Below are 27,360 nucleotides of genomic sequence, written 5' to 3' on the forward strand. Positions count from 1 at the left end.
TTAAAGAGAGACCCCGCACCCCGCCACGTCCTCTGATGGTTGCTGGAAACGGCTGTCCAGTTCCTGGATCTCGCTCTTAGTCTGGTGCCAGGGCGCGGGATGAGGACTGACATTGAGCTACTTTTCCTGCTTCCTCTGCCCAGAGACAGCTCCGAAAACCCCAGCCAGCCATAGCGACCTGAATGTGAACAAAAGGGAGACTCCCCCCCTCACCCCCACACCCTATTAATATTTAATGCAAACATCTGAATGCAGATTGACTTCACTTTTTATTCTCTTGCCTCCACACCCCTCTCTAATGTACAGGCTTTTCATCCAAGACGGCAGTGGTCCTTCATCCGCTAGAAACGGGAGCGAGGGTCAGAGGGGCGAGGGACTAACCGAGCGGCACGTGGTTGGAGCAGATCCTACAGTTTCCAAACTCTGTGTTTCCAGGACTTTTCCCAATGAGAGTCTATATCAGAGGCATTTATACTGTACAGAGGGTCACAGTGACTTGCTCAACTTGCGGGAGGAATTTTGCCAACAGGGATAGAATATTATTAGCCTGGAAGCCCCTGAAAAATGATCTACTCCTTAAGCTACAAACCCTCTTTTTCTACAGCTAAGGAAAAAGCAGACTGATGGTTCAACCGGCAGCTCTGTTCCCATTTGTCCACAATCTATGAACCTGGCTACTTCCTGGTTTATGTTGCAAGATTGAGGTGCAGAGGTTGAAGGGGGCGGTTAAATTTTAAAATGGGATCAAGCAAGGCAAAAGTGGTTAGAAAAATAGTCCCTTGGTTTGGGATGGCAAAGGGTTAAAGTGAGCATCTGAGGAATAAGAAAATTGAACAGATCTGGGGAATTTATGGAGTTGTTTAAGTTTCTGCTGAGAAAGCGGGGCTAGTACAGAGTCTGCGCACTGTAAGGGTATTGTAAATAGAAGTCCTGAGAGGTAGCTATGATTTTTGCTGAGAGTAATGACGATTCCAGCAAACGTCTATTTACTATTGGGTACATTTCAATTTTTGTCTGTGTTTACACACAAACATCTAGCCAGTGGCCGTGAGAGCTGGTCCTCTCCCGTGTGAGAGGGGTATGTTGCATACACCATGCAAAGGACCAGGCTGGAGAACAAGTCCATGAACACAGGGTTTCCTAAACCCTCCCAAGACATCTGCCAAGACAAAGATGCTGTAATTCTTTGGAAATTGCATTCTAGATTTATAGGGAATATGTATAATTCAGAACAAAGGGATTTAAAAAAAAAAACCTAGTGGCTAAACAGTGAATCTAAGTTTACACAGTGAGTCAGGGGTACAGCCATGGACAGAACCACTTCCCCTCCACCAGACTCCCTGCCTCCCCCGGGCCACTCTGCTTGCCATCAGGATGTATTCACCCATTTTGATGGCAGGAGTTCACAGGACACAGTGATGACTTACCGAGGTGACCCTGGACTCACGATGGTGGGTTTTACTCCTCCCGCTGTCCAGTGACATCAGGCTAGGGGAAGAAAGCAGAGGGAAGAGGGACCAGGCAGGTGAAGGAGAAAAACAGGGCACAGTTGCAGGGAGTTGGTCTCCGATTGTTGGATCTAGAAATTAATCGCAAAAACCTCAACTAGAAAGTATAATTAGTAGCGAAGCCTACTTAAAGCAAAAAGGAACTTAATTTACATTCTTTTCTTTTCATATTTTTTTTAGTTGTAGAGGGACACAATACCTTTATTTTATTTATTTTACATGGTGCTGAGGATCAAACCCAATGCCTCACATGTGCGAGCTAAGCCCGCTACCCCTGAGCTATGACCCCAGCCCCTTTATATTCTTGATACTTGTTTAATAGGAAGAAAGAGAGTAAAACTCAAAACACCTCGACTGTAACCATAGAATATGTTGAAAAGTAAGATGTATAATGGTATCAGGGAGGGTGGCTGCTGTTTCTTTCCCTCTCTGAGAGCCAGGCTTGGCTAAAGTGGTACCTGACTCAAGTGTTGAGAGCCATGGAAACAACCAACAAATGCCATCTTCTGCAGTTTACAGCTTGGTGCTATTGGAAGGCAGTGGAACTCTAAGAGATGGGGCCTGCTGGGAGGTGTTCAGGTCATTGAGGGTGTGATTGTGGGAATTCAGTCCCTTCCTGACTTTCCCTCTTCCCAGCCATCGTGAGGCAAGATTTGCTCTGCCACTCCCTCCCCATCATGATGTGCTGCCTCACCACGGGTCCAAGAGCAACAGAGCCAATCAATCATGAAATGAAACCTCTAAAACATGTAAACCCAAACAAACCTTTCCTCTTTATAAGTTGATTATCTCAGGTATTTTGTTAGAGTACTGGAAAACTGACCAACACACCAGCCTTTGACAGGGGACTGTTTGTTCTACAGTGTCAGCTGAATCACAGTGGGTACACTCAATATTATTTGGAACTCTGCCTTATCAAAGACTTGCATATTTTTCCACAGGGTTGCTGGAAGGCTTCATGGAGAATTTTACCTTTCTCATGTGAAAATAGTGTGAGAGATACAAAAATAACAATCATGAAAATAATTGTCAAGAAGGAAGAAGAATGGGCCTCCCATGCAGTTGGGAACACCTATCCAACATTATGTATGTTAGGAACACTCAAGGTATTTTTTAGGAAAAATTCAAGCAGTTTCTTTTTGGCTGAGAGAGGTCACAAGACAGTGGTATTTTCAATCAGAGGCACTTCTGAATATGGAGGGGGTGGGTGACAAGGATGTATAGTTTGCATATTTAGCAGCAGCAGATACAAAAGATTAAAAAGCAAACAAACAAGAATCTCACTGATTGAAATCTGCTCATGCTATAGTCAGCTCCTTAGAGAGCTTGTGAGAAGTAGGGGGATCTCAGGCCTCACCAGGACCTGGAGAATCAGGATGCATGTTTTGTCAGGATCCCCAGGGGATTCTTAGGCACATCAAAGTCGGAGAACTTTGAAAGGCTCTTTTCTATGTATCAGCAAACACATTTAGCCCAAACCCACCACAGTGTATTGGAAAAGAAATTTCATATCCAACAAGAATATTGGGATGTTGGAGGAATAGTTAACAAGAGCCACTCCACTTTTTCCCAAGTAATCTTTTTTGGTTTTGGCACTGGGGATTGAACCAAAGGGTGCTTAGACCCTGAGACACATCCTGTCCTCCGCTTTTTTATGTTGCACACAGTGCTCAATATTTCAATAACTTTGTGCTCGTTTTCATGAAGAATTCTATGTGAAGTTTGCTACTATTGCTTAAATTATGGGATTTGACTTTTGGCCCAGTTTTTCTTAACTATCCTGAGCATCTATGCCTTGAATCTTTTCCAATATAGGACACATCTACACACGTTCGCAGATGTATCATCACTAGGATTTGTTTCTGCCACTTGTTACTTTGTGATCCCGTCTTGCATTTGTTAATGGAATCCACCCAAGAATATTTTTATGGCTGTTCCAAGGATGACCCATCCTGGCTTGGGGTGGCTTAGCTTACAGGTCTCCTTCCTTATTTGGGTGGGCGGAGAGAACATGTCTAATTCTTCACTTTTATAAATACAGATTTGGTGAATATGATTGCACAAAGCCCCGATTTTACCCGGGATATATTTCCCCAAAGAAATAAGGTACAATTCCCAACTTCAAGGATCTTTTGAGACCATGTGGGAGACCAAGATGAGTCTGACCAATGGCTGTGGGGACATGGTGGTCTTGCCAGGTGAGCGTCTACAAAGTGGAACCTAAAAGGATGAGTTAGCCTGGCATGGAGAGCAGAGGAAGGAGCCAGTGTCCAGCACTCAGTGGGAGGGTGTGGAGAACATTCTAGAAATTTGGGGTGGTCAAGGCAATGAAGACACATGGCTAGAGAGAAAGGAGAGGGTTGCCTCAAGGCTTCCATAAACTAGGGTGTGTACAGAGGAGAAATTCCAGGTAGCTATTAAAAGTTCTGTTCACAGAGATTTTTATGATATTCAGTGAAACAATTCATTCAGTGAAACAATTTCTTGCATATCTGCTAAGCACTGTAGATATTCCTGATCATATGCCCTAATGACACTAGAAAATTTCTCTGGGTGAAAACAGTAAAGACAAAGGAAAAAAAAAAAAACTTTATCCATATAGATTCTCTATAATCCCAAATCACAGAAAAAAGACTGAATGAAAATGCACTAAAATATGTATTGAAGTTTTTCTTTAAAAGATGGGTTATATTCTTATTTTTCTTTGTATTTTTCTGTTTTCTAGATCACATTTTTATCCATGTTTTATATTTTCCTTTTTTTAGGAATCAAGATTATTTTAAAATTTTGGGCCGGACCTGGTGGCACACTCCTGAAATCTCAGCTTCTAGGAAGGCTGAGGCAGGAGGATCACAAGTTCAAAGCCAGTCTCAGCAATAAGCAAGGCACTAAGCAACTCAGTGAGACCCTGTCTCTAAATAAAATTCAAAATAGGGCTGGGGATGTGGCTCAGTGGTCATGTGCCCCTGGTACCAAAAAAAAAAAAAAAAAATGAGGGCTTAAGATAATATTTCTTTTGTAAAGGAAGAAAGCACCCAATAACACTCAGGAAGCACTAATGCCTATATTGTTCAAATTTTTCATCATACATTTTATTCACAGATAACCTACCAAACTATCTTCAAGATGACCCCAGCCTGTATCTGTAGTTCCAGCTACTGGAGGCTGAGGCAGGAGGATGGCTTGAGTCCAGGAGTTTGAGGCCAGCTTGAGCAACACAGCAAGACCCTGTCTCAAGAAAAATAAATAAAAATTAAAAGTCTAAAAAGAAAACATAAAATTAAAAATACCCAAAATATGACAAAGAAACAAGTTCTTCAGCCTTTCACAGTAGTCCTAAACCCCGGGAGATTAAGCTCGACCATTGAATCACCTACACCTACTCCCCAGCCTCTGATTCCTATGCCTCACTCACCTGGCCTGCCCATGGCCTGAGCTGTCATTCACACCAGACTTTGGTATCTGCTCCACAGGTTTCTGGAGTTTTCTACCCAATGCTTAGTGAAGAATCATACTGGCTTCCACCCTCCGCCCGACCCTTGCCGCCCAGGTTCACGCTGTCGGGTTGATTGATAGCACCTGGTGATCAGCACTCCTCACCCTGCTCCTGCTTCCTGGTCTCCCCAGCTGCTTCAGAAGTAAGACACTCACCTCCACCCTTCCCGTAAGTCCCTGGTTTCTGTCTTGCTGTGCCTTTCCTTGCTGTATGCAAATGACAACTCCAAGCTGACATCATCCAGGACTCCACAGGATGTGGCAAGTTACCAAAGTTTGACATCCATTGCTAACTGTGAGATTTTTTCAATTTCCAGCTAATAGCAACATCATTTAAAGTGGGGGCCCTTAGGGAGAGGTTTATTTTTAAAGATGACAAATAATATTCACATTGAAGAAAAACAGGCATTTGATAAAATCCAGGAGACAATCCTAATTTTTTTTTAAAGAGTGACAAAAAGCTTCAAGACCAACAGACATTATATCAAACAAGGAAATAGCAAAGTGGTTTCCTTCAAATATGAACTAGGGCAAAAATGTCTTCTTCACCAAAGTTATTCAATCTACTTTGGCAAGTTCTCACGAAAGCGATAAGACAAGAAAACTTAAAAAGGAATCTCACCATCGGAAGACTAATATGTTTACATATTAAAATGACTACACCTGAAAAAGGGAAAGATTCTATCTTTAAAATCTATTATAAGAACTAGGACAATTTGATAAGGTAACTACATGCAATAAATTTATGAAATTCAAAGGTTCTTATTTATGTTAGTAATAGCCAGTTTAGAAATGAAATGGTGCTGAGCATGGTGATATACCCATTTAATCCCAGCGACTCAGAAGGCTGAGGCAGGAAGATCAAGAGTTCAAAGCCAGTCTGAGCAACAAAGATAGACCCTGCCTCAAAATAAATAAATAAATAAATAATTTTAAAAGGAAATTGAAAAATAATCTCAATCAACATAGTAAAAAACACAAAATATCTTTGAATCAATGTAACAAGAAATAGATACAATTTATGCAAAGTAGGCTACAAAATTTTACTAAAAGACATAAAATGTTCCTGGATGAGAAACTCAATAAAATAATATATGTCTTCTAAAAGGATATGATGATTTTTTAAAAATTCCAATTGGAATACCAAGAAAATGTCTGGGTGCTAGATAATGTTAACATTTCCATGGAAGTTACCAAAAATATTTAAAACTAAAATGATGAGAAAGCTTGCCCTTCCATACATCGACACTAATGATTAAAGCCATTGTAAACTCTGTAGAATTGCCACAGGAACAAATGAATCAGTGGAAAAGAACGGATCCCAGAAATAAGAACAAGTACCATATGATGCATTTATCATCAGTTTAAAGAGAGGAAATTGATTGCTTCATATATGCTGTTGGCATCACTGGAAACTATCTGGGAAAAAATAATTTAATTATACATATCTCCTTTCCCATCTCCTCTTTAAAAATAAATTTCAACAGAGAGTAAGGGTTTTGATATCAAAAATAGGTAATAGAAGTTTTAGAATAAAATGGGGAAGGGGAGAGATGCTTGCTTGAAGTAGAGAAGGTTTTAAGCAAGAGTGTCAGAAGCCAAAAACAGATTGAGAGCTTTGACTACAAGAAAAGTCATCTGTGGTGTCATGGTGTCCATATGACAAAAGATGTGGACCACTAAGTCAAAAGACAACGAATAGGCTAAAAGGAAATATTATAATGATATGGCAGCTGGAGAGCTATAAATCAATAATTTAAAGATACACCCCCCCCCCAAAATATGAAAAATAATAGGCCAGTCCCAGGAAAGGAAATGTAAATGTTTAAGGTGTTCTCCCATTGCCAGCGATGGTGTGAGCTACTCAATTTTGGGAAAGTCAACAATCAATATGTATTAAAATTGGGCATACCCCAGAACCTCACTGCAAGATATCCATCCTCTAGAAGTAAAAGCTTGGGTGTTTCTATGTACAGGATTCCAGTTGTAGCATTGTTCCTGGTAGTAAAACCTGGAAGCAAGTTTCAAGTCTGTCAATCAGGGATGTCTGAATAAATGATAGCAAATTTTCATAGGTAGTGGTACGTACCTCTTAAATGAGTTCGGTCTCTATACTGATCTGGAAACTTGTCCATGCTATACTCAAAAGTGAAAAACATTCACAAATATATGTACAGTAGCCCCCTCTAACCTCAGACCTCCAGCAGATACCTGAAACTGTAGATAGTGCCAAGCCCAGTATGGTCCACTGCTTTTTTATTCCTATCCACACCCACACCTATGATAAAGCTTAATTTCTAAATTAGGCACAGTGAGAGATTAAAAATAGCAATAAGACAATTATAGCAACATACTGTAATGAAAGGTATGTGAATATAGTCACTCTCTTTTTCTCCCCCCAAATCATCTCCTTATACTGAACTCACTCTTCTTCTCCCTGTGACGGTGTGAGATGATGCGATGCCCTCGTGATAAGATGCACTGAAGGGAAAGACCCAGACATGGAGACATAGCTTAGGCTACTGTGGACCTTCTGATGACAGGCCAGGACAAGGATGCCTATTGACCATGGGTAACTGAAACCCAGAAGCAACGGCAGCTGTACGATGACTCCAGATCTCTAAAGCAAAACCACCTGCTATGCAATTCATAAAATATTTCTATAAAATAAGAATACAGAGGGTTCATGTGCAATTCCATGATTATGGGTTTGGGAGAGTCGGGAGAAACCAGGAGGGATAGGAGGGGTTGAAGTATTTTTTATTTGCTGTTCTGTGTTGTTTTGTTTCAACCTACCTGGGAGGCTCTTATAATTTTTGGAAAAATTATAAACATTATTTTTTTAAAAAAATAATTTCTAAAAAATTACAGAATTATTAGTTTTGAAAAAATTTTTCTTCCAGGGATTGAACCCAGGCGTGCCTAACCACTGAGCCACAATAAATTAACTTATTTTTATTTTGAGACAGGGTCTCTCCAAGTTGCTTAGGACCTCGTTATGTTGCTGAGGGTGGCTTTCAACCTGCAGATCTTCTGCCTCAGCCTCCTGAGCCACTGGGATTAAAAGTATGCACCACCACACCCTGCAAAAACATATATTTTAAAAAAACATATAAAAGGCTTTAAAAAAAAGTGTGTACTTGTAGAAAGAACACTGTGTGTTTCTTATGCCCATAATCCAAAGCAGAAGCATGTACAGAAGAGGGGAAACCCAGCCTCAGCTGTGCATGTGGGGAGAGGGAGGGAGGAAGGAATGCTTCCGTTGGGTTTCAGGGCAGACATCCACAGGCTGCCCGAAAGGTGCCATCAACCCACCAAGTCACCAGGCCTAGTCACACAAGCAGCACCTCCCCATGTCATCTCTCCTGCTTGGGAGCAGAACAAAAGTCCTAAGACCCGTGTCAGGTCTAGTTCTCCACTCCAAGGTCACAATGCTGATCCCTGTGCCCTTGACCCTGGGGCCTACCTATCCCTTAACCTGTCTCTTTAAAGAGAAATTATATCTCAGCTTCTTATAAACTCAAACTTGTGATATGAAGTTCCTTTTAAGAAAGGAATAACAAATATGCTAGGATCCAGTAACATTTTGCCTACCCAGTGCTGTGCACTGGTTAATGACCTTCAGCTTACCCTTGACTGCCTTCCTGAGGAATCACCAGTTCGCCTGCTGCATACTTGGCTAATCATAAACTAAGGAAAGTGGTCAAATTCACAATAGTGCTTGTTTAAAAACAAATTTTTTTGGGGGGGGGGGATTACAGCTTATCTCACCCCATTTGATTATTCATTTGTTGAATTAAATTAAAGAGGAATTTGAGAGATGCACAAAGAGAGGAGATTTTTACTGGAGACTTCCATCTGGGGAGCAGATTTACGAGGCCTTTTTGAGACCCAGAATAACTTTCCTGTGATGAAACACAAGGCAGAACTAGCCCACCAAACCGAGTGTGTGGGGCCCCAGGGAAGCCAAAACGCAGAAAGATCCCCAGAGAGAAAGCCCCGTGGGGTTTGGGGCATCATGGTTGAGACCCAAATAAAGCCAAATGTTTTACAATGAGTTAGTAGAACTGGGTTATTCTTTAGGTGCTGGGTGTCTTGTGGGGTGGGGGGATTATTTTGGTTTTTTGGTTTTTTAATCCTATGACTTCTTAACCAGGCATCTGGGCAGGATGTTGAAAGCTCAATTTGAAATACAGGGAAGGAAGTGACAGAGGGTGATGGCGCAGGGCAGGTGCCAGTCTCAAGTGAACATGTGCAGAATGTTTTAAAGACACAGATGAGCTGGCAGAGCCCCAGCATCAAGCCAGAGTGGGTCACTCCACCCTCCACAGCCTCCCCTCCAAACCACATGTCCGCCAGTAAACAGATCAACTGCTCAGCGTGCCCTGAAATGGGATTACAAAAGGGTGCTTTAACAGCAAGATTCGTGCAAAAAGAAAAATAACTTGTCCTACAAGTTGATTGTCAGCAACATTTTCCAATCTTTTTTTTTTTTTTTGCTTTGCTATAGAATACAGAATATTAAAAGAGTACCCCCCAAAGGGCTACTCTGCGAGAATGGAAAGAGTTTTACTCATCAGTGCTAAAGATGACACAGGACATAAAAATGAGCAAGACTGAAGCAGGGACTTGAACAGATATTTGCACACTCATGTTCGTGACAGCATTACTCACAAGAGCCAAAAGATGCACTGGTAGGTGAATGAAGAACGTGTGGTAGAGGCGAGGCGGGGTGTACCAGCAGCTCAGGAGGCTAAGGCAGGAGGATGGTGAGTTCAAAGCCATCCTCAGCAACAGCAAGGCACTGAGCAACTCAATGAGACCCTCTTAGTAAAATACAAAATAGGGCTGGGGATGTGGCTCAGTGGTCGAGTACCCTGAGTTCAATCCCCAGTACCAAAAAAAAAAAAAAAAGGAGAAGAAAAAGAAAGTGTAGTGTGCAGTATATACATGTGCTGGATCTTAGCCTCTTTGAGAAAGGAAATTCTGACACCATGCCATGGCGTGGATGAACGAGGGGGGCATTATGCTAAGTTAAGTCAGCCAGACACAAAAGACAGCTACTGTATGATTCTACTTGCCTGGGTACCTCCTGCCATCCAACTCAGAGAGATGGTAGCCAGGGGTTGGGGGAGAAGGAATGAAAAATTAATGTTTAATGGATACAGTTTCAGTCTGAGGTGATGATAAAGTTCTGGAGATGGAGGGTGTTGATGGTTGTACATGAATTACCTAATGCCACTGAACTGGGCACTTTAAATGGTTAGGATGACACAATTCAAGTTATATATATATATTTGCCACAACGAAACAAAAAGCAATTGAGGTCACATTGTGCATGAATTCACCTGGCCCCACTTGAGCATCGATTCCTTTAGAAGCACAAACACAATCAAAGCCACGCGTGAGAATCCGGGATGGACACTCTGCTTCAGGCCTCGGAAGTTGGCTCAGTGGCTGAGCGCTCATCCAGCATGGGAGGCCCTGGGTTCCATCCTCAGCACCACAGAAGAATCTGATTCAGGTGTTGCTCACGTGCTGTCAAATATCTCAATAAAAAGGAAAGAAAGAAAGTATACTCAATTCTTTAAATAGTTCCCTCCCGAAGTTTGAAGTCCTGAAGATAGAATACATACTTCAAAAATCTGATTTGCTTCTGCGCTAATCTGATTTCCAGACTCTCATCATTTTAGCCTGTGGCCAAAAACACACTTGCAAATAATCAATTTAAATGTTTTCAAGGCAGCAAGTACACGCCATCTTAAATGTAACCTTGAACCCACTTACCTGCAGAAGACACTGAGCCACTTTGGTCAGAGAGAACAGGCCAAATGCAGACAGCTTTCCTTCTGCCAAGAGAGAAAAACTCAAGAGTCTGAGAGAGGAAGAGTGGTCCCTGGTGACTGGATAAGTCAAAGTTAAATATAAATCCAGTTCTCTTTAAGTTGCAGGTCACAAAAAAAAAAAAAAAATTATATGGCAATGTGTGATAATCTTGGGCAAGAGCAATTTTCTAAAGTTTATAGTTTCAAACTTTGAATTGGAGAAATACATTCATCCCTTGGTATCAGCCCCATGGATACCAAAATCTGAAGATGCTCAAGTTCCTTATAGAAATTAGCATAATATTTGCATAGAATCTATACAAATCATCTCTAGATGACTTATAAAACCTGATACCCTATAAATGCTATGTTGATAGTTGTCATATTGTATCATTTAGAAAAAAGGCTAGAACAGTTCTCTGCATGTTTAGTACAGATACAACTATTTTTCGAACATCTTTGATCCACAGTTGGTTGAACCCACAGATGTGGGACCTGCAGATACGTAAGGCTGTGATCTTAAATTCAAAGGTTAAGTTCTCAACAGCTGGGGGCTGGGGAAGGAAGGCTGCATTCTCCCTCTCCCAGCTCCTTCACAGAAGTCCTGCAGAGGATGGAGAGCCAGGTTTCAATTGAAGCCAATGTGTGTACATCTTTAATCATCTCTAGTAATTATCATATTCTGCACCCCATCAGAAGATCTTTCTCAGGGTAGCTTCATAAAGATTTATGAAGAAACATGTTAAATACATCTGAAGAATCCCTAATGATCAGTCAATATTATTAATATTAGCCTTTTTTTTTTTTAAGCTCCTAAACAACATACTTTTGAGGGAAGCCAGCTCTGGTTAGGGCCTAGAATCCTTTTTGCATCCTTTCAAATCTGCCTCTTTAAGATCGCTTCCACCCACAGTGCACATAGAACCTGGGGCTCGGCTCACGTATTCACTCACGGGTGATTTGGGGAAGCAGGTGCTGGGAATCAAACCCAGAGCCTCACACGTGCTAAGCACCAGCTCTGCCACTAGGCCACACCTCCAGCCTCCACAGGTGAGATCTGCAGTGTCATCTAAGGGCAAGTGAGCTGGGTCCGGGTCACCTGCTGCTGGCTGAAGCAGTGGGAGCCAGCAAGGAACAGACTTACTTCACAGGCCTGCAGCTGGGCCCGCCCCTCGTCCAGCAGTCAGAAGACCCCTTATCTGCTCTGAGCCGATCTGGCCACCAGGCCTCCTCTGTGTGGAGAGAGGAAGGCCCTGGGAGCTGGTCCACTCGCTATTTTCCAGCCGTAGCTCATATCGCCTTTACACCCTTGAGTGACTTGGAAGTAAACCAAGCCAAAAGGAACATGGGCAGAGCCTCAGAGGTTGTTCTTGCCCCTTTGAATCCAGAGCTGAGCTCAGGGGATCAGAAGCCAGAAAACCTGGGAAGGCAACTTGGGGTCATGGTAACAAGCACAAACATGCAAGTTAGCAAGATATGGCTGTAAATACTGGCTGTGTCACTTAACAGCCCCGTGTCCTTGGTAAAGGAACCCAGACCTCTCTGGGTCTGGGTTTCCTCAATCTATAAAACAGAAAAGGAAAAAAAGAGCTCATAGGATTTTGCAAAAATGAGCTGAGGCAAAGCACATGGCCCAAGACCAAACATCTAGTAATTGCTCAGTAAATAATAATGGATAATGTCAGAAGAGGAAGGCTCAGATTTTCTGCTCACAGCATGAATGTGGGCGTTTGCTCTCTGAAAGGTACTGTGCTAAAAGTTTTAGATATAAACAATCTCAACTCTCAAGGAAATTGTATGAGGTGTCCTTTTTGTTCATGAGAAGGCCAAGGCTTACAGAGGTCAGGTAGCCTACCAAAGACCACAGGTAGAGCAGCGAGCACAACCAGTAGCTGAAACCACTGTCCTGTTCCACCTGAGGCAAGGCATTTAATCCTCACTGTCACATGAGTATATAATGACAGTGCCCACTTGACCTTCAAGTGCAAGGGTTAAGTGATCTGATGGATGAGGAAGGCAGGTCTCTGGCAAAAGAGGAACAAATGCAAGGTGAAGTCCTTACTAACATAGATGAACCCTACGTAAATAACCGCCGTCTAGCAGGGAAGACAGACAAGAACACATGTCACTATAACTGCGTGTAGGGAGGCTCCACCATTTGAGCGATACCAATTAATCAAAAACAAAGGGAGATCTAGGCACCGTGGCTCCTGCCTGTAATCCCAGCTACTCAGGAGGCTGAGATAGGAGGATTGCAAGCTGGAGGTCAGCCTCAGCAATTTAGCAAGACTCTGTCTCAAAATAAAAGTAAAAAGGCTAGGATGAAGCTCAGAGGTAGATCACGCTTGGGTTTGATCCCCAGAACTGTAGAAAACAAAGGGAGATTAACATAATTGCTTTGCCTGTTAGCCTCCGTAAATGAACGGAGAAGCAGCTGTAACTTCCTGACATCAAATATGTTCTTTGTCTTTTGTCTTGAATTAAATTTTTATAACTTAATCGAGGTATATAAAATAGGCAAATAAAATTATACACATTTAAAGAATGGACATTTAAGAATCACAATGTGACTCTTTGATACATATCAGCCCTCCTTCCTCCTTATCCACGGGCTCTGCATTCCCAGACTGAACCATCCTCAGATGAAGAATATATTTTTAAAGTGGATCCATATTGAACACGTGCAAATTTTTTTTCTTATTGCTATTCCCTAAACAACGCTGTATAACAACTATTGACATGGCATTCACGTTGTATTGCGTATTATAAGTCATCCAGGAGGATGCACATAGGTTCTATGCAAATACTATGCCATTTTCCTATGAGAAACTTGAGCATCTGAGGATTTTGACATCCACAGGGTGGGGAGGGAGGGGTACTGTAGGCCATCATCTGTGTGTGTACCAAGGATGACTGTACAAGTCATTACAAAATGATTACCACAATCAAGCTATTTAACACATCCATCATCTCACATAGTTATCACTTTGTGGTAAGAACACTTAAGATCTACCATCTTAGTCAACTTCAAGGATACAATGCAGCATTATTAACTATAGTCACCACAGAGGACATTAGGTCTCTAAGACATATTCATCTTACAGTTGAGATTTTGTACCCTTCACCAACATCTCCGCATTTCCCACCACTCTACCTCTGGTCACCAACCCATTTATTCTCTGCCTTCGTTTGTTCAACTTTTTAGATTCCACATACACGTGGGACCATGTACTATGGAGCCATGAGACACCCCAAATCACCAAAGCGATCTTGAGAAATAACAAGAGGCATCATACATCCTGGTTTTTTTACTATCTGACAAAACTATAGTAATCAAAATAGTCAAACAACCAGACAGGACACATGGACCAACCTGTGCACGTGTGTTCAACTGAACATTGACAATGGCACCACGAACACACCATGGGGGAAAGATGGCCTCTTCAATAAACGGTGCTGGGAAGACTGGATCTCCACGTGCAAATAAACGCCAGAGCCCCAACCTACGGATCCAGGTTTCATTCAGACAATTACACATCTTGATTGACTTGTCATTTACCTATGGAATAGCCGAGGGTTGAGCAGGACCGTCTTTTCAAGGTCCCTCCTGATCCTGGCAGGAGAGGACGGGGCAGCCTTGTGAACAGTAGGCCAGACAGGGCAGGATCAGGGACCTGCTCAACCACAGTGTCAGGTTGGGAGGACGGTCAGTCACCGGTGGGTCAAGGACTGTATGGTCCAGCCCTTGCCCCACCCCCGTCAGTGCTCAGACCCCTCAGCAGGAGGACTGGTCTGCCATCCTTCAGCCTCTGCTGGAATTTTCTCAGGGCACCCACCAGTCGTCCCCTCTTCTTACATGAAATTGCAGTCACGGAGGCTTCTGACCATGTCACCTAGTTAAACCCCAGGTATAAATCTCCTTAGGAGTGGCTTTGGGAGTATGGTCACAGATTAGGTGCTTTTACTGGCACTCAGGAATTTACAAGTAGGAGTGGAATTCTCTTCACTTGAAAACAGGTCCCAACAGCATGTGTTACGTATAAACACCCTTTTCCTGGGCAAACATGGTGTTCTGCTGTTTTTCCGCCTCGGGGTCCATCCGCTCTGGTCCACTGTGGCCTGGGTCAGCCCGTTGCTGTCCACAGCCATCCTACTCTCACAGCTGAATCCTGCAGAGCCTTCTCTGTGAGCCCAATTTCAGTGTCCAGGATCAGAGGCAGGACCAGCCTCAGGCAGGAAGGACTTATGGACCGTCAGCCCAACCCTCTGACACTTGGCACCAACTCCCTCCTGCCTCCTCCTCCTGCTAATCCACCCAGTTACAGACTTGTTGTGGCTCCACCCCTACATCTCACCCTACATTTCAGTCCCAGAAAAGAAAATCTCATCTCCTTCCTCTTATCTGGAAATCTCTAGAAATCTATGGAGCATCCTAGTCTTTGGGATCCCCTCTAGGGCAAAGGCTCTGCCTGACTTTTATAACAGCACATGCTTTTATAGCACTTCTGAGGGCCCACCATGGCCTGGACAAATCCACAGGCAGCTCTGGACACCTGCTCTGCCCTGTGTCGCTTTCCACCTTGGCCTTGGCTGACTGGACCAGGTACCAGACATTACCCAAAAGCAGCCTCCTATAGACCAACCAAGAGGTGGGTTGAGACTCCACTCCACCATGCTCATCTTCAAACTAGGTCCTTATTCTTAAAGACTTTAAATATACACAGAGAGAATCCACAGATGGTACACAGAGAAGCAGCAGAACAGACCACGGGAACTAGAATGGACACAAGTGGCTCGGGAGGCTGAGGCAGGAAAATCGCAAGTTCAGAGCCAGCCTCAGCAAAAGCCAGGCGCTAAGCAACTCAGTGAGACCCTATCTCTAAAAAAAAATAAAGAAATAAATACAAAATAGAGCCAGGGATGTGGCTCAGTGGTTGAGTACCCCTGAGTTCAATCCCCCTATACCAAAAAAAAAAAAATAGAACACAAGTAATGGCAGTAAGCAGAATCCATGGTGTGGTGGGAAACTAGGGAAGGCAGGCAGAGAGGCAGCCACCACAGAGAGAAGGCAGAGGCCCAGGCAGTCAGGGCACAGGGGGCACCTGGTGCACTGTCAAGGGGAGAGTGACGCTAAACCCCAGATGAGGACCCCACCCCCCAGGCTTCCTGCCTCCCTTCCTCCTGTCACCTTGGCCACCTGCCTTGGTCTCTGCTCTCCACTAGCTAAAACATCGAGGGTCCTCTCCAGGCCCAGGTTCCATCCTGAGCCACAATTCAGCCACCCCACCATGCGGTGTCCACCGAGCACACCCCGAGCATGGCAGTTGTACCCTCTCCAATGCCCAGAACCAGCATGGGCCTCCAAATGCAGGACATGGGCTCCGAAGCTGTCCCAGCCTCTTGAGGCAAGTTGCCCAGTGTTCTCGGTGGTGAATCTCCTCACCCAGAAGTTGGAAGTGATCGTACCTGCTCCACATACCCACAGGGATGCGGGGAAGATCAGACAAGGTCATGGTGTTTGAAAACAGCTGTGTGATCTGTGGCTACCGCCCACCAGTGCCCCGTGCCCCATGCAGTGCTCACGCTCCACTCCGTGCATGTCCTTTCCACCCTCAATGTCCACCTCTGCAATCTCAGGGCTCCTGTCCTGCACCTCGAGCCCACCAGGTCAGCTCATGGTCTTTCCACTCTCCTGACGTTGTCCCTGCTCCATCAGGACAAGGTCCCCAGCCTTGCTCCTCACTACATCCCTCTTTTCCTTCATCTCTGCAGAAGATGGACTTTGCCCCAGAAGAGTCAGGTTTCCTCAGGATCATCACCCTGACCCAGTTTCTACCCCGTGGATTCCAGAGGAGAACCCGGGGATGGGGTAAAGCCTTCCAACATGGGCCATCTTGGGTCCGTCAAACTGTCACCTTCTGTTACACTCCACCTCCTGGACTTCATCCATCTATAAAAGGCACTTGGATCAACAGCCCTGTCTGACTCCTGCTGACCCCATTTTCCTTCAAGGGGTCTGTGGTCAGGTACTAAATCCCCAGTTCTCAAAGTGAGATCCCGGACCAGCAGCAGCAGGAGCATCACCTGGGAATTTATTAGAGATGCAAATTCCCATGCCCCGCCCAGACCTTAGGAATCAGAACTCCTGGGGGAGGGGCCTAGCACTCTGGGTTTAACCCCTGCCCCCAGGTTTCCTGAGGCGCTTGGGTTTGAGAACCCCTGTCCTGTATTATCAACTTCCTCATCTCTCTGCACTGAGTCTGCTATTGCCTCTGGGGCTTTCATGAGGGGATGGGGGACGACATCCCCCGCGGAAGGAACAGAAAGTCTGATCCACTTGGGACCACTGAAAGCCAGCCACAGGTGGCTCTAACCACTGCCCTTTCCCCTGGTCCTTATGCGACTTCCCATGATGGCATCTCCAGGTGCCCTCTGCCTACCCAGGTTCCCATCCTCCTCACCCTTCTTTTCAAAGGTAACAAAGTCTTCTTCGGGCCCCGAGAAGGCAGCTGGAAGGCAAAGGGGCAGGCGTTGTGCTTGGATCCGGGCCCCAGGCGCCATCCCCACTGGTGTGTGGGCTGAGGAAAGCTGGTTAGATGGGCAGCAGGTGTCAGGTCGCTGACCCAATGCTCCAGCCATCACCCGGTGTCGCCTCCCAGGACTGCTCTCCATACTCACCGACAAAGATTTTTAACCTGACAAATGTACAGACTCTCCACCTAACTGAGAAAATGCCAATGGATGGCCTCAACCAATCATCATCCTGCCCTGCTTTCTTTGCCAATTCCACAAGCAAAAGGTCCCTCTTACAGCCTCCGTGTCCTCAACAGCGGGACATCTATTTTCTCGAAGATAAAAAAGCCCCTCTCGGGCAGGTGCGCCACGCGGCTTGGACCAGCGATGCTCAATGCCGGCTGCAGAACTCTGGCAAATGGCGGTTTCTTCTGAAAAGTTCCTGACTGTTGGGTAAACAAAGGAGGATTCTTCAAGGAAGTCTCCAGCACCCACGCAACAAGAGATCAAAGGAGAGTCCAAATAAGCCCGAGAAAGAAGAAAGGGCGGATTCCGTCCCAGCTGGGAAACACCTGTCCTGGGACTGGGGACCCGAAGGGATGGTTTTCTTTTAGAAATTCTGCCTAGACCTGAAGCAGAAGGCAGGCAGAACCAGAGAACAGGAAACATGGAAGAAAGCCTGGTGGGCTGGACCCCAGAGCTGAACAAGGAACCAGGAAGTCACTGCCCTGAGTCCTTGCTGACCCTGGAGGAAGCCGTGGGGACAGTCCCGCCCTGGGTTGGAGCCTCACACACTCACCCCTGTAGCCTGAAGGTGCTCTTAAATTCTAGAAGCCAGACTTGGAAATGACTGGTTGCCCACGACTTACCCTCCCAACGTTCTCTTCACAAATATTTTATCAATGCCTACCCCCATGCTAGGACTTGGAGACGAACACGTCCATGACTCAGCCCCTGACCCTGGGGAGCCCAAAGTCTAGAGCAATACAGACCACAAAGCCGGGCCTGGGATTTAAAAAGAAATCAGAAAGAAAGGGAAAAAGTAGTTCACCGTTATGGGACAGAAGAGATGACAAAGCATGTGTGGTCTTGAGACCCCCAAATTTCCATGTCATGAAAGTGGGAACTCACAGGGACTTTCCCCTCCTGAAATGACCCCTTTCCCCACTCCCCTCACTGTTCATTTTACTGAAATTAGGAAATTAAAGACCACCAGAAATAACCAGGGGTAGGGGAGAAGCAGACAGTGATGCAGATTTAAAAAAAAAAAAAAAAAGACTGGCCAAATTTGGTAATTATTGAAACTGCGATGGGAACGTGTAGGTTTATTATGTCATTTGTTCTACTATATCGTGTGTGAGAGTGTGTGTGTGTGTGTGTGTGTGTGTGAGCGCATGTGTGTACGTGCATTTTCCCACCCAAAGGGTTAAAAATGCACCCATGGATGACTCTGAAGTGTCACCTTAAACTCCTCCAGGATGCTCCCTCCCCCGTTGCTAATCTGACTGGAATCCACCCCACACCCCACCTGTAATCTCTCTGTCACCCTTAGACCCTCCAATGATCTCTGAAAGGAATGCTGATCATCTCCCTTGCCTCGAGCCAAAAGCAGATCTTCCCACTCCCACTGATACACCAGAGCTTGAGGGCATCCAGGCAACATGCCCAAGTGTGGATCTAGATAACCCATGAGCTACTACTGGTTTCTCAGGGCTGGAGACATTAAGAAAAGCTCATGCACCTGTGTCCCAAGACAGGTACAAGGATGTAGATAGCTGCTTTATTCACATTTGCCAAAAAATGGAAACACTCAAATGTCCATCCACAACCAGCAAATTGGTAAATAAGTTATAGTATAATCATATAATGGAATACTATATATCTGTATAAAATATCAAACTTCAGATACACACTGTGCCGTAACTGAATTTCACAAACATGATTTTGAGAGATAGAAATCAGACACCCAACAGTATATATTTTCTGAATCTACTCAGAGGGAGTCAAAATTACTTGTTTGGGGTAAAGAAAAGGCTACTAACCAGAAAGAGAAACAAATGTTCTGGAAAGTACTAAAAATGTTATTCTAGCTTGTAGCTACATAGATGCACACATATGTTACATTTCATCAATACACTTAAGATCTCTGCTTTTTAAGCTACACCTCACTTTTGTCTTTTCAATTAAGAAAAAAAAATTCTAACAGTTTTCCATGTTGTATAATCATAGCATTTATCGTTCCAATATGGGGAATTTTAAGAATTAAAAAAAAAATGTGCTATTAAAAAATGTCAGGACAACAGGTGCAAGCCAGGATTCGCGGCCACCCGCTTGATCCAGCATTGATTTCTGGGATCTCTTCTTTGCCTGGACCCATGTTTCTCAACCAGTCTACAGACTAATCAGTTCCAGAGCTTTTTAAGAATTGCCTACCAGGGAATTTTGCTTTACTCGGGAATCTGATTTACTTGATCAAGAGTGGATCCTGGTGGTCTACCTTTGTGTTCTTTAAACTTTCCAGCTGGGTCTAACGTGCAGTCAGAAGAGACGACATTAACCAAGGTACAGCGCAATGATCCTCCACCAAAAAGGCTCAGCCTGTCGTATGGGTTAGAAGATCTGTTTCAGCACGGCTGCCCGGAGAAGATGAAGGACAGTTCAGTTAGGTGTGAGTCTGTATTTATCTCAGGGTGGGGGCGGAATCTTTATGGTGCATGAACTACAATGTTTATCTTTTACTTCAAAGGTAAGTGTCCCACTTGCTCATTCACACCTGTTGGGTTTTTAGCTCTGGCATTTATGTCTGATTGTTGATTTCTGATTACATGCATGAGATCTGGGTTCGATACCCAGCATCACACACACACACACACACACACACACACACAAGAATCTAATGGGATTGATTATTCACACAAGATGACTAATCATCCTGGTTTTTCCTGGACCATCCTAGTTCTCACTCTAGAGGTCCCATGTTCCAGGAAACTCCTGAGTTCTCAGAAAAGGGATGACTGTGCAGTCCCAATAGAGCTCTAGAACAGTTGTGGGGCCCACATGCTTTGGGGAAGGGAGACCATAGATCTGAAAACTGCTGACAATTCAGAGAAACCTCTGGCCCGGGTATTGCAGACACATAGTTCCATAATAACTCTCTTTTACTTTTCCAAACTCCCATCCACTCACTGTGTTCGGGAAGCTCTGTCCCAGGCTACCCTGGTCAGTATGGCTAACAGGCCCAGGAACATTGCTGATCTTGCCCATCTTGCCTCCCTTCCTTGTAAGATGGCATGAGGACAAGACAGCTCATCCACCTCTAATTCCAAGCTGTTGCACATCATCCAACGTCATTCTGCCCTTGACAAGCCCAGCTCCGTTTCCCAGCACTGAGGAAACTGTCTTATCACCAGGCTCAGCTCTCCTACCTGGAAGGTTTCCTGAACGCTCAGGTGAGGTCGACTGTTCATAAGGCTTCCGTCTCTGAAAGCACATCCCTGGATTATGTGGGGTTTTTTGTTTGTTTGTTTTTAAGTATCATAGGACAGAGGTTTCTGAAATAGATGGTTTCTGCTGATACTTTGCCACAGATTCAAAAGGATTGGAGACAACAGAAGATACACAGCTACCAGAAGCTTCATGTATTACCAGTGGGCCATTTAGCAGACACCTCCCCATTTTTCATAATAACCCCCTACTTCATCAGCATGTGATGCCCCCTTTTTTGGCGAAACTCATTATCACCCACTTGACATGTTTAAGAAACCATACTTAGCCGGGGTGGTGGCACACGCCTGTAATCCCAGCAGCTCAGGAGCCTGAGGCAGGAAGATCCCAAGTTCAAAGCCAGCCTCAGTAACTTAGCAAGGCCCTAAGCCTGTCTCAAAATAGAATATAAAAGAATATGGCTCAGTGGTTAAACCCCCACCCCACCCCCACACACACACCAGTTCAATTCCCATTACCAAAAAAGAGAGAGAGAGAGAGACTGTACTTAGCTTTCTGCCTGGTACCAGCTCACCAGGGCCAATCCTGTGTGGCTAAGAAAACGCATACTCTCCTCCTTATAGACAGATTTGCATTTACTTGCTGCTATGTTAAGAAGATTTACTTGAAGACACTGCACCCAGAAAAGAATAAACAAGGATACTCTTTATGCACACTATTACATGAGGGGCAGCAGGCAGGATAAAAGTACTTGAACCAGAATCCATTATCAAAACTGCTACTAGCCAGGTATGAGTCATCTCTTACCTCTCAATACCTTGGTTTGCTCTTCTGTAAAACAAAACATTGGGACAAAATTATCTCCCTGACCTCTCCTCTGCTTCAGAATGTTGCCATCTCTCCAGGTTACTGAATTCTCTTCCATCCACTGGTTATTTCTAATGTACTGTCAACAGGAATCGAGTGTCTGCTAAAAACAAAATAAGGTAATGATTGACTACAATGCATGATGTATTAAAGATTAAACAAGAACCCTTTTAAAATACAAAGAATAAATATATACATTTCAGGGAAGAAACGTGTTTGGCTGAGAAATACACAAAAAAGATGTTCAACCTCCTTAGTCATCAGGAAAAATTAAAGTGAGATGTCATCTTTCCTCCATTAAATTGGTAAAAATGTAAAAGATTAATAATATTAATTGTAGGCCAGCATGTGGGAAAAGAAAAACTGCAATTCAGCGACTTTTTAGGGACAATTTCTACCAAAATGTAAACGTTTAATGCTCTTTGACCCAAATCTATCAACGTAACATAAAATATTTATATATGTTCTACAAATATAAATAGTTTGGACACAAATTAACTGTCTTTCTACAGGAGATTATTTTTTACTATTTCACCCAGAAATTGGTTATTAAAAAATTGGAATTAAAAAAGAAAATTAAAAAAAACAGTTGAAGCTAGCTCTTCTGTCAGTCATGAACTATAATTTGCACTTGGCATCAGCTGCATAGAATTCGTAGCTTCCCTCTCTCTCTTGCATCAGGTATAGATGACTTTGAAGGTGGAAGTTCATTTCTCTACCTTCTCTTCCATTCAAAACAGGAGAGAAGCCAAGCACTGTGGTACACACCTAGAATCCCAGTAATCAGAGTAGGAGGATCACAGGTGCAAAGCCAGTCTCAGCGACTTAGGGAGCCCCTGTCTCAAAATAAAAAATAAAAAGGGCTGGGAATGTAGCTCAGTGGAAAAGCACCCGGGGATTCAATCCCTATTACCACAAAAACAAAAGGAAAATGAAATCAGCCATGTAAAAATCAGGTATTTTTCCCTGTGAAAAGACAATCTATATGATTAAGAATTTCTTTCCTGTCTTCAAAGAAAATGATGTATAAATCAGTCTGAGAAAGAGAACATCCCAAACAGAAAAGTCAAAGGTCTCCCCTGCAGGTGACTTCAGTCTGACCTCCAGGAGAAGAGGGGGAAATGCAGGTCAGCTATAGCCTTTCAGGATGGAGGAGGGTACTCTGTCCTCAAGTGTGAACAAGACCTGAGCTCTTGAAAGGGGGGTCTGCCTGACGAAGAAGTGATCCTCAATCCTTTCCAGAAAACGCTCTTCAAAATGGAAGCTGAGGGACTCAAAGAGTGTTTGAGGCAGTAGACACTTCTCCCACAAAGCATAAACTTTTTAGCTTCAAGTTCACAGCTTTTCCCAGTGCATTAAAAATTAACTTGAGCCAGGTGTGGTGGTGCACTCCTGTAATCCCAGTGGCTCGGGAGGCTGAGGCAGGAGGATCGTGAGTTCAAAGCCAGCCTCAGCAACCATGAGGCGCTAAGCAACTCAGTGAGACCCTGTCTGAATAAAATACAAAATCGGGCTGGGGGTGTGGCACAGTGATGGAGTGCCCCCGAGTTCAATCCCTGGTACACACTCCTGCACCCCCCCCCCAAAAAAAAAAAAAACTTTGAAAAAGAAAAGGTTGGATTGGGCTCATTCTCTTTCTATTAGGGGCATTTTATTAACGTACAGTTTCTGGACATACTATTCTCCATCTAAATAAAACATAAGACAGTTTATCTAAAGGCAAGTAGAAAGTATTTTTATGGAAATAAGCTGGATATGGACATTAGGCTGAATGGTTGACCATTAAATACACAAACTCAGAGACACTTGCAGGCCCAGTGTGGCCAATTACACCCCCAAAACTAAAGGCTGTTAACATCCTGGATGTTTGAACGTTTTCTCCAGGAGCCCAGTATTTTCACAGACAGCACCTCATTTCTATACCCGAAGTTTCTAGAGGCAGCAACTAGCCCCATTTTCAAACTATAAAGAAGTAGATGCCAAAACCCAACTGACTTGCCAAAGTTCACACAATCCTGGGTCCAGGCCTACGTGCCAGGCCAGCACCATCGACTCAAAAATCATATCTGAGCATTTCCATGATCATTTTAGACACGTTCTTTCTCCAAGCCACATTGCAATAGAGCTGTCACTTTGGTTCCAAGAATGTTCTTTGATATGGGGAAGCATCCAACAAGCCTCTTCCTCCATCTGAACGAGTTCGTCCGGACTCTCAGCTCAACAGGTAGGAGGAAGTTTAAAATCTGGGAACCAGGACCTGCCACCAGAGCCAACTCCAAACAGAATCCAATCATCACCCCAGCAAGCTGCCCCAACACGGCTGTTAGGTTAATCCCCACTCTGGGCCTAAATCAGAACCTTTGCACTCAGTGTAAACAGCAACCCACCAATGAAATCCCAAGACGTTTTCTCAGTGCCCCACAGACTGATGGCTCATTCATCCCCACAGGCCATTCAGGGTCTAGTTCCAGTTCTGGGGCCCAGTTGTCCTGAGCCGGTATCAGGCGGGGACTGTTCACACTCTCTGCTTCTCTGCTCTCTTTCTGGGCCTTCACCTATATATGCTGCCTCTCTATCCAGAAAATTCAGCTTGGCTCCCTTGTCTTCCCCCACTCCTCACCTACCTCACCCATCCAAGGCTCCTACGTCACTTCTTCCAGGAAAACCTCTGACCTCTTGGGAGCCATAATTACCCAGTCCCTGCCCTAGCAATGGACCTCAGGTGACATTCCACGTGCAATTCGTTACCTGTTCACCTGTCTGCATCCCCCATTCAGAACATAAAGTCCCTGAGGGCAGGGCCTTGCTCTGTGGTCGCCTTTGTAGAGCAGGGCTCCGTTGTGAATAATTGATTGAACATTCTAAATCAACAGATGCTATAGATTACAGTTATGGCAGAGCTGCTTCAAGATACTGAAGATGGGAAGGTCAAGAAGGTCTGGCCACTGCCTGCCTGTGTATTTTCATTTATTCATCCATGATGATTTTTATCTTTTTTTTTTTTCATGTAAACCTTGACAAAAGCACAGCCACTCCTTGGGTAATGTTGGAGAAGGAAGCCAGTGCCCTGGAGCCAGTTACCTCTAGACAAAGAACGTCCTTCTCTGTGCTCTTTGTGATGTTTCTGAATCGCCAGACGTTGCCTTTCCTTTTCTTTGTGACTGTCCTTTCTATAAAATGACAACAAAATAAATAAATAAATAAAAATAGAGCCTTCAACTCTTCTGCCTCCAGACAATTAAATAGGGGCACAATCATCCGGCCTCTCACTTGAGCCTCCCGATCTGCCTCTAAACCAGCCTCTTCTCCCACTCCTTCAAGATGTCACCCTAGTCTGCTTCTCAAAGTTGGTCCAGGGACCAACAGCACCTGAGCGCATGTTAGAAACACAAGTCCTCCATCCCCACCCTCAGGCACACTGAACAAGACATTCTGGGGATGGGCCTGCCCACCTGTGTTTTTTTAAGACCTCCAGGTGATTTTGATGCTCTCAAATCCAAAGAGCTGCTGACCTGTCCCTTATCTTCCCAGCATTTAATTGCAAGCTGACTTGTCCTGTTTTTATTTAAACACCTTGTTTAGTTCTTGCCTCCCTCTCTGGGGGATTCCAACTGCGTGAAAACTGAGACCCCTCTGTGTTGCTCAGGGTCTGTCCCTTCTAGGTGCTCAGTAAATATTTGTCAAACCAATAAACAAATCTCCCTGTATCTGGTTGTTTTCCCCAATATCCTGGGAGCCGGCTCTGAACCATCCCTGAAGGAGTTAAACCTCCCTGGTGAGTCATCTGGCCGAGCTCTGGTTATCTGTCAGTGTTGATAATGCTCCAAGGACAGTAGGTGAGACACAGCACAGCACAGCTTTTTATCCTCTTTGCCTAAATCCTGGAGGCTGGAGAGCTGGTTAGAACCATTCTGTACCCACACTTCCAAATGTCAGGGGCCTGAAGCAATTCCACAATGGAGATATTTGGGGACCCACAAATGGACTAGGATCGCTAAGGATTCCCTGTACAGGTGGATAAACAATTCTCCTCATAGCCCATCCCCCCTGGTGGTCCTCCCTTCCTCCAAGCACAAAATCACCCCCCACTTCTCACACCCAAGGAAGGGGAAACCAGTTGTCACTATGGTAGGAAATCTCATTTCCAAGTTCAGAGCAGCAAGGTTTGCAAATTCCTTGCTTATTAGGTTGGAGGGGTCGGAAAGGCAGAGAAACGGCCATTGCAAACAGGAAGGCAAGAGCTGCCCCTTCCTCCCTTCTCCACTCACTCTCTCCCTCCCTGATCCTCACCACACACCCAGAACACCTGGAGAGTCCTGCCTGTGCTCCTCAGAAGAGGGAACTACATCTCTGAGAGAGCTGTGGCCCCAAGGTCATCCAGTGAACCTTGACCTCTAACCCAGTTCCCACCCCAAAGCCCTCCTTCATCCCCTGGGCCAGCTGCAGCATTCACCTGTGGGTAGGGAAAGAGACGTGAATTTTCAGGAGAGAATACACGGGGTGGCTGAGAACTCATGGCTTCTGGCTTCATCCACCTGCCCACCCTGCCCTGAGTCCACCACGCCTCTCTGACTGGATTTGCCCTGGGCCTGCCTGGGACGGTTAATATTAATCCCGGGGCTGATGAGCACCTTTGCCACGTTCCCAGGGCCTCTGTGGAAGGGGCATGCTGAGTCACTGCCTACGTGGCAGCCTGTGTCCACACCTTCCAAGCAGCCCGCCCATGGCGTCAGACTCTGCATCCCAACCGAGGGGCCCCTGCACCCCTGGAAGGGGAATGTGGCTGCTTTCACTTGCTACAGGGAGGAAGGAAGGATGAAAGGGCACGTTAGCAATGGAGGGAGAAGGAATTCCAAGCAGCTTAGCTGAGAGATTCCCCCTGATGATCCCCCTGCCTCACATCTCCAATTCTACCCACTCCCATCAACTAACGGCAAGGGGCAGGAGCACTGCTGTGGAATCAGATTTATAAAAAGCAGGCTGGTGCCTACAAAGAAGGTTTAAACACCACCCTGAACACCTGCAGACCCTCCATCAAGCCCCCGCAGGTTCCCGAGGCCAAGGCCCCAGGTTTCTCTGCCTCTCTGCTACGCCCCCACCCTCCTGTCCAAAGTCCAAATTCGCCTCTGCCCTGAGGCTCTCACCCTCTGGAGCGGGCAGGTTCCAAGATCCCTGGTAGTAAGGATGTGGAAGCGGGGCTTGGCACACCTTTCTTCCCACCTCCGTGTGCCTCCCACCAAGGGTGATAGGAACAAGTGATGTGCAATCCGGGTTCTGGAAACACGTGATTGGCAACTTGACACGCATTTGCCAACAGCAGGGGAGTTGGACCTACCTACCAATATTAAATTGTGTTACCCCAAATGGAAATTGCCTGCTGCTTCTGGGCTCGTCTCTAAACCTAAAAAGACACACCAGGGACGATGTGGGTTTTCATGTGTGGGCTGGGGACAGCCATTCTCTCGACTTTGATGCCCCCAAGAGTGTTCAAAACCTCAGTATGTTCAAAGGTGGCCACTCTCCACCCCTGAGCTAATGGTGGGGAGGGGGGAGGTAGAACCGTGGTAGGGAGTGGAGCAGGGACAGAGGAGAGAATCAGCACAGAGCAGAAGGGAGGGATGAAGGCACCCGGCCCTGTCAATCAAGCCTCCACCCTGAGACCGAGCCCTGACTTTGGGGAGCTGGAACTTCCATGTTCCTGTCTGGCT

The 27,360-nt window shown here is 45.0% G+C and overlaps 1 long non-coding RNA gene across 8 annotated transcripts; it reads right to left on the reverse strand.

The window, feature by feature from the left end:
• Positions 1–250: 250 nt before the first annotated feature.
• Positions 251–27,088, reverse strand: LOC107149226. Of its 8 annotated transcripts, none has more exons than XR_007346190.1 (8): positions 26,106–26,741; positions 24,734–24,822; positions 21,593–21,755; positions 14,202–21,458; positions 10,791–10,852; positions 10,352–10,552; positions 4,620–7,014; positions 251–1,579 (listed from the first exon to the last, which is right to left on the reverse strand). It is a non-coding gene; the product is annotated as an uncharacterized LOC107149226 (long non-coding RNA). The 8 variants fall into 8 exon arrangements; XR_007346193.1 differs by having other exon boundaries at positions 14,202–14,387; positions 14,601–21,755; XR_007346196.1 differs by having other exon boundaries at positions 4,620–4,736; positions 6,916–7,014; positions 14,202–21,755.
• Positions 27,089–27,360: the final 272 nt, after the last annotated feature.

This window comes from Marmota marmota, unplaced genomic scaffold, assembly GCF_001458135.2.
Source record: "Marmota marmota marmota unplaced genomic scaffold, marMar, whole genome shotgun sequence".
NCBI lineage: Eukaryota > Metazoa > Chordata > Mammalia > Rodentia > Sciuridae > Marmota > Marmota marmota.